Source organism: Syzygium oleosum, unplaced genomic scaffold (genome assembly GCF_021117445.2).
Source record: "Syzygium oleosum isolate NSW1041296 unplaced genomic scaffold, Sole_v2.1 Sole_v2.38, whole genome shotgun sequence".
NCBI classification, from domain to species: domain Eukaryota; kingdom Viridiplantae; phylum Streptophyta; class Magnoliopsida; order Myrtales; family Myrtaceae; genus Syzygium; species Syzygium oleosum.
Genome location: NW_026607522.1, coordinates 337,741 through 345,066, shown reverse-complemented (window position 1 = coordinate 345,066; position 7,326 = coordinate 337,741).

The following is a 7,326-nucleotide window of genomic DNA, read 5'->3' as shown; positions in this document are numbered from 1 at the left end:
AACGTGGAGTATGAATGGCGGCCGTTGTCGTGTGTGCGATGTGGTACCTTTGGCCATAAGTGTACGCCTCCCACTGAAGTACATTCTCCCATTCAAGAACCTTCAATTCAAACAACTGCAGATGAGATAGGTCCTCCCGCGGGAGAGGGCAAGTGGGAAACAGTAAGCAAGAAACATGTTGTGGTTACTCATAGAGCCTCGGCTTCGTCAAAGGTCCCTGACTCCAATCCAGCTAGTTGCGCCCCTGTGGACTTACCTAGCCCCGTTCTTAAACAGCCCCCCGCTGTCCCAGAATTGCCATCTCCAGCCACTTCTGAGGACCTGTCTGAATCGGACGATTCTGAGGATGGTCCAGCCAGCAATATTGGTAGTGAAATGGAGGAGGAACCCCCCTCCCCTGCTCCACCAACCACAAGATTGAAATCAGGGGTGCCCCATGGTGGTGAGCCTCCTATCGACTGCCTAATATCCTCTACTCCTACTCCCTTTGCTGCTTCCTCCTATTCTAGACAGCAGCCTAGGCACAACTAGGAAGGCCAACTCGAAGTTTAGGAGACGGGGAGGCTCAAAGAGAAGGTAGCTTCTGGCATTCCTGTATATATGTTTTTTGGAGTTTGGAATATTAGGGGTCTCATGGACCCCTTCAAACAGGCCGAGATCAGATCTTTAGTGAGATCTTTCAACCTTTCTTGTGTTGGTATTATCGAGACTAAGGTCACCCAGTCCTCTTTTGATACCATTTTGCTAGCCTTGTGCCGGGTTGGAGCTGGATTTGTAATTATGCATCCTCCCCCCGTGGGAGAATTTGGTTTGGCTCGAAATCCGAAGAGGTAAATGTGGACATCCTATCTACTTCTGCTCAGGCTATCCACGTCCGTTTACATATGTTGGGATTGAATAAGACCTGCCATGTCTCTATTGTCTATGGGGAGCATACTTTTGTTGCTAGACGCTCACTCTGGAATGACCTTGTCCAGTCGAGTGTGAATTTTGCTAATGAACCCTGGCTGGTTGCGAGGGATTTCAATGCCATTCGTGACCATTCTGATAGGCTCGGCAGCTCCACCTCTTAGATCCCCGCTTTTGATGAGCTTGCTTCTTGCTTACACCAAGCTGGTCTCGATGATCTTAAATATGTAGGCCACATATACACTTGGTCAACTTCTGCTGGTACTTATCGTAAACAGAGGAAGATTGATCGAGTCTTGATCAATGATCAGTGGTCCAGAACCTTCTCTTTCTTGGAAGCTACTTTCTTAGCACAAGGTGTTTCAGACCATACTCCAATGGTTATCGGAGTTGAGCTTTCATCTTCTGGTAAGAAACCATTTAAATTCTTTAATTGCTGGATGTCCCACCCTTCATTCCGAACTACTATCACTCAGGCCTGGGATTCTCATATTTCCGGCACTCCCATGTTCATCCTTTATCGCAAGCTAAAGGCTCTTAAAGGTCGTCTAAAAATTCTTAATAGTGAGTCTTTCTCTGACATATCTAGGCGCACTGCTAGGGCAAGGGCAGAGTTAACTGAAACCCAAGACGCACTTGCCAACAACCTTTCTAGCTTGTCTTTGGCAAATCTTGAAAAGGTTCAACTTCAAGCTTTCTCGGAACTCAGAATCCAGGAAGAATTGTTCTATAAATAGAAATCTAAAATCAAAGGGTTACAAGAAGGGGACCGCAACACCAAATACTTCCACCATTTTGTCAATAAAAGACATTTACATAACCGCATTATGTCCGTCTCCGATGAAAATGGTTCTGTTACTACTGAACCAACTTTGGTTCACCAACATATTGTATCTCATTTCCAGTACTTACTTGCGGAAACTCCTTCAACCTCTCGGCTGGAAAGATGAGATATTCAGGAAGTGCTTCATTGCTCCCTCAATGAGAATCAAACACAATTTTTGTCTCGGCAGGTGACTGATCTAGAAATCATGAACACCCTGTTCTCCCTTCCTAAAGGTAAAGCCCCGGGGCCAGATGGTTTCAATGTTGAATTCTTTATCTCTTCTTGGGATATTGTTGGATCCGACTTCACGAAGGCTATCAAGGATTTCTTCCAATCCGGATCTCTACTCAAGGAGACTAACACCACCATTCTCACACTTGTGCCCAAGGTACCTAATGCATTATCTATGAATGATTTCAGGCCCATTGCTTGCTGCAATACGGTATACAAGTGCATCACTAAGATTCTGGCTAATAGAATTGCCTCGGTTTTGCCTTCTATTATAAGCCCTTTCCAAAATGCTTTTGTCAAGAAGCGACGTATAGGGGACAACATCCTTCTCGCTCAAGAACTGTTTGCTGGTTTTCATCATCGGCCCTATCTTCCTAAATGTTCCGTCAATGTTGATTTCAAGAAAGCATATGATACTCTTGATTGGGGTTTCCTCGAGCTAACCTTGCAAACTTTTGATTTTCCCAGAATGTTTATTAATCTTATTATGGAGTGTGTCACAACCCCTAAATTCTCGGTAGCCATTAACGGTACTCTTCATGGTTTCTTTTCGAGCCGAAGAGGAATTCGCCAAGGTGATCCCTTGTCTCCATACCTATTCATCTTGGCTATGGAAGTTTTTACTGGAATCCTCAATGTTCAAACACGGCTCCCTGGTTTCAAATATTTCTGGCGGTGTAAAACTACTAGAATCACTCACCTTTTCTTTGCTGATGATGTCCTCTTATTTGCTAAGGCAAACTTGGTTTCGACCACCCTCCTTAAGGAAGGCCTGCAACGTTTCTCATGGTGGTCTGGCCTTAAGCCAAACATCAATAAAAGTGAGATATATTTCTCAGGGGGTACTCCTGACATAAGAGACCAGATCATGCAATTTTTTGGCTTCCAAGAAGGTATGCTTCCTTTTCGCTACCTTGGTGTCCCTATTATTGCATCTCGTTTGAGTAAGACCAACTGCTCAGCACTAATAAATTCTATTACTGCTGGAGTCCGCTCGTGGTCCCAGCGTTTTCTATCGTTTGCGGGTCGTCTTCAACTTATAGAGTCAGTCCTCCAAGCTATTAATGTGTTCTGGGCCTCTATATTCACTCTTCCTTGGGCGGTCTTATCAAGGATTGAATTGGTTCTCAGACAATTCCTTTGGAAAGGCCCAGATCTGTGGACTGGAGGGGCGAAAGTCGCGTGGAACATGGTATGCCTCCCCAAACAAGAAGGTGGTTTGGGACTCCGGAGACTCGTCGACTGCAATCGAGCAGTAACGCTCAAACACATTTGGGTGCTCTTTACGGACAAAGAATCACTATGGTGCAAATGGATCCATTGTACATTTCTCAAATCGAAAAACTTTTGGGTCGCCCCAAGGCCAAATGTCTGTTCTTGGTCTTGGAAGAAAATTCATGATATTCGTCTGGAATTCCAGGATCAGTTCCTTTAGCAAATTGAAAATGGAAAGGCTACCTCCTTCCGGTTCGACTCTTGGCACCCTAAAGGTCCGCTTTATAAACTCTTCTCTAATAGGGATATCTTTTGTTCCAGAATCCCGAGATCTACCTCAGTTTGGGAATTCCTTTCTGCAGAATGGAACCAGTCTAATATGTTGCAATCATTCAATTCTTGGTCGGATCCTCTCCCTATTATTCATTCGGACAGCCAGGATAAACTTATTTGGAAAGGACATCCTTCAGGAGTGTTCTCTATCGCTTTGGCGTGGGATTTGATCTGGAAAATGGGTCAACTAATATTTTGGAATTCCTTTGTTTGGGACTGCCACATTGCACCGAGACATAGTGTTTTGTTGTGGCTGATATCACTTAAGAGGCTTCCCACGCAGGTTCTCTTATTGAGCTATCATAGAATTGCTGAAGGTGTATGTGCGTTTTGCCAAGGTAGGCCTGACTCTATTGATCACTTATTTTTCGGTTGCTCTGTTACGGGCTCCCTTGCGCGTTTCTGGGCCACTAAATGTTACCTCCCTTGGCAGAATGGATCGTGGCAACACAATCTTCGGTGGGCCTCCCAGTCTATTTGCGGAAATTCCTTCCAGCATCGTATTGCTCGATATGCTTTTGGGGCACTATGCCATCTCATATGGACACAACGTAACCACATCCTTTTTAGGAATGTTACCCTCTTTGTGCCATCCCTCAGGGTCCACCTCGCCAAGGTCGTTAGAGACAAAGGTCTCTCCCTCAAGCCGGTCCAAGATAATCCTCTTAATAGAAGGATACAAGAAAATTGGGGCATTTCCGATTCCATTTTCACTTGTAATTAGCTGTTCTTTCTGTAGTTCTTTGGCCTGTCTGTTGGTCTCTGTATAGCTTAGTTTTTCTGGGCTCTTGGCTTGGTTAGCCTTTGCTGTAACACCTTTGAACCTGGCGGGACATTCTCTGTCACTTTTGGTTCGAGGTTTTTGTGTTCGGCTTCCTCTTGTATGTTTGCGTTGAAAAGTTTAATACATCTTACCTTTACCAAAAAAAAAAAAGGTATAAATCTTTAAGAAACTTGTACACTTAGGCGCCACGTGTAGATTTGTCAGTACTGACTCGGCATATTATGTACACACTTCAACGCACAATTGAATTTTGTCCTAAAATTGTCATTGGAGATAAAGTTGGGAGACTAAACATCGATGAAAGATAGTACATGCACCAAAATTGAATTCGAACAAATAGTACTGGGATGAGTTTTGTTATTTCCCTTAAATGTATTTTTGAAAAGTTCAAATATTAATAGCATCAGTTTATTTTTCAATAGGTTGTCTATACGCTATTTATTTTCTTCCCACAGTTTTCTTTGAAAAGAAAGATTACAAATGGTAGTACTTTGTGATTCTCTGCAAAATATTTTTCAAATAAGCTAATGTCCTATTTTTTTTTCTCTTTTAACATGGACTTAGTATTGCTTCTGATTTTTTTTTATACTTTTCTAATATTCCTTTCGACATATTGATATTGATTTCAGAAGTCGAAGTCATTTGTAATAGATTGTATTTGCATGATCACTCTTAGATAGCTGACACGTGGAGAAATTTATTTACATAATCACTAAGTAGCTTTAAGTACTCGCGTTACTCATAGCTATTTTAACATCCTGAGCAGAGTTGATCGAAATCTTACTAATAGTACTTATTTTTCAACTTGCAAAGTGAATGCAACTTCTTTTATTGACACAATTTTTTTAAGTGCCAACACGATTTAAGGACAATTAGAAAATACTATACTCTATCAATTTAGGAGTTTTTTTTAAATTTTTGGGGGAAAAATTAATAGTGTTGTTGTCGCTATTATTAATGAGCTAAATTTTCTGTCTTTTTTCTTATGTTGTCTTGTGTCTTGTCACTTTTGTGATGGTCAAAATTTACATATGACATCTTAATAGGTTGCCAATTGTCATTGCATATTGCAAAATGCTAAAGCTCTCAAATTATCATTCTCTGTTAAATATTTTTCGAATCAACTGATGTCCCTGTTTTGTGGCAAAAAGAAGACTATTGACCCTGTTTCTTTTCCCCTTTGAATATCAACTGGTAATGTCAGTATTTTACTTTTCTATTATTCATTCTAACGTATTGATATTGTTTTCAGAAATCAAATAATATTTATAAGAGATTTTATTGGCATGATTACCCTTAAATGGTTGACATGTGTAAGAATTCAACTACGTAATCCCTAAATAGCTTTTAGTATGTGCTATTATCCATCAAATGACATGTAACTTTTTTTTACACCATAAATGGAGCGGGTTGAAATTTTACTAATAATACTTATTTTTCCATACTTGAAAAGTGATTGGAACTTTTTTTTTCAAGTCTCAGGTATTGCAGATCTACAACTTTGCTGTTTCAGGAATGAAGATATAACTTATCACGATAATACTGGGATCAACTTTGCTTTTCCATTGAAAATTCTTGACAAAACTTGCCCTCCTTCACTCCCTAACTACAATCTAGAATTGCAATATGCCCCCGCAACCGCAATATAGAGACTTGGTTTAATGGCTCGGTGCACCTTTAAATCGATGCCTAAAAGCTACGTCAGGCCAGCGGATGTGAATGCACCTAAACACAGACAAATTCAACAGCTCAACCGTTGGAAAGGAAATCAGAAGCAGTTGACGAAGCAATGAATTTCAGACATTCAGATATCAGCCAGTGAGGAGGAGCTTACAAAAGCCATTCACTCTCTTAATACAAGCCCAAGAACAAAGAAATAAACAACAAAAAATGAAAATCAAGGGCAAGAAATCAGATCTCTCTGTCACAAAATGGCAAAGCAGCAGCGTCGAATAACATGCTGCTGCTTTCGGTATACGTACACCATCAATCTCGTCCAAATAGTGGAAACTTCACACTAGAAAGAACCTGTGTATGAATGTGTCCTATTTACAAACCATCAAACAACATCGTTAGCTCTTGATGTCGTCCGCGGCTTTCGTTAGAGCCACTGATGATCATATTGATTGGTGGGTGAGCATGGAATGAAAGGCACGAACCTCACCAGTCAAACACGGGCCTCATAAAGACATCATCAAATTTTCGCCAGTAATGGTGCACCGTGTGAGAAGGCGTGCTCAGGAGCTTGTGCAAAAGTGCTCGGACGGAGTATGCTTTTGCCATTCTGGTGAGTCTCCGAGTAGTGTTTGTTGCTGAGCAGTGGCTGAGCGAGGATTGGCTACTTGATGGCTCAGAAGATGTCACGCTGGCGAAGTATTTGGTCTAAGGAGCAAGATTCTCACGAGAGGCTTCAGCAACAGTCCAAACACCTGTATCGTTGAATGATATCTTGAGGACAAGCTCCATGTTATGCCACCAATTAGATTCGGCATATGAAACGCCATCTTACCACAGGGCTAAACAGAACGACCGTGATGGTACTTGCGATCATAAACACATTGCCCCCCAATTTCGCTTCAGACCTAGTAGACTGCATGCACAGAAAATGAACTTCGGAGCAAGCATATGCTTCAGATTAATACAAGTAAACATGGTAAAACCTGTAATAATAGGCAGCTCTGGCGACCACCTTCATAGCATTGCTAATAATAGAAAGAATCTCATGGTACTGTGTATGGAAAGTCTCCTGGAAAGCGCATTAGCCGATCATCCTACCTGGTTATAAGTGAGTGCCATGGAGACAGCGCCACGCAAAAGCCCTGCCCACCAAATTGTGACCTGAACATATCAGAGTTAAATTAGGAAAATCCATCATGCTGACTAACTCATACGCAGGAAATTCCACTAGAAAATTCTAATCTCTAACCTGCTGCTTTAAATGGAACTTTTCGTACTTAGATTTCCTAGCCAAGTTGGATAAGAATAACAGGGCCCTACACTGTCGAGCTGACCTTGATCAATTTCCAGG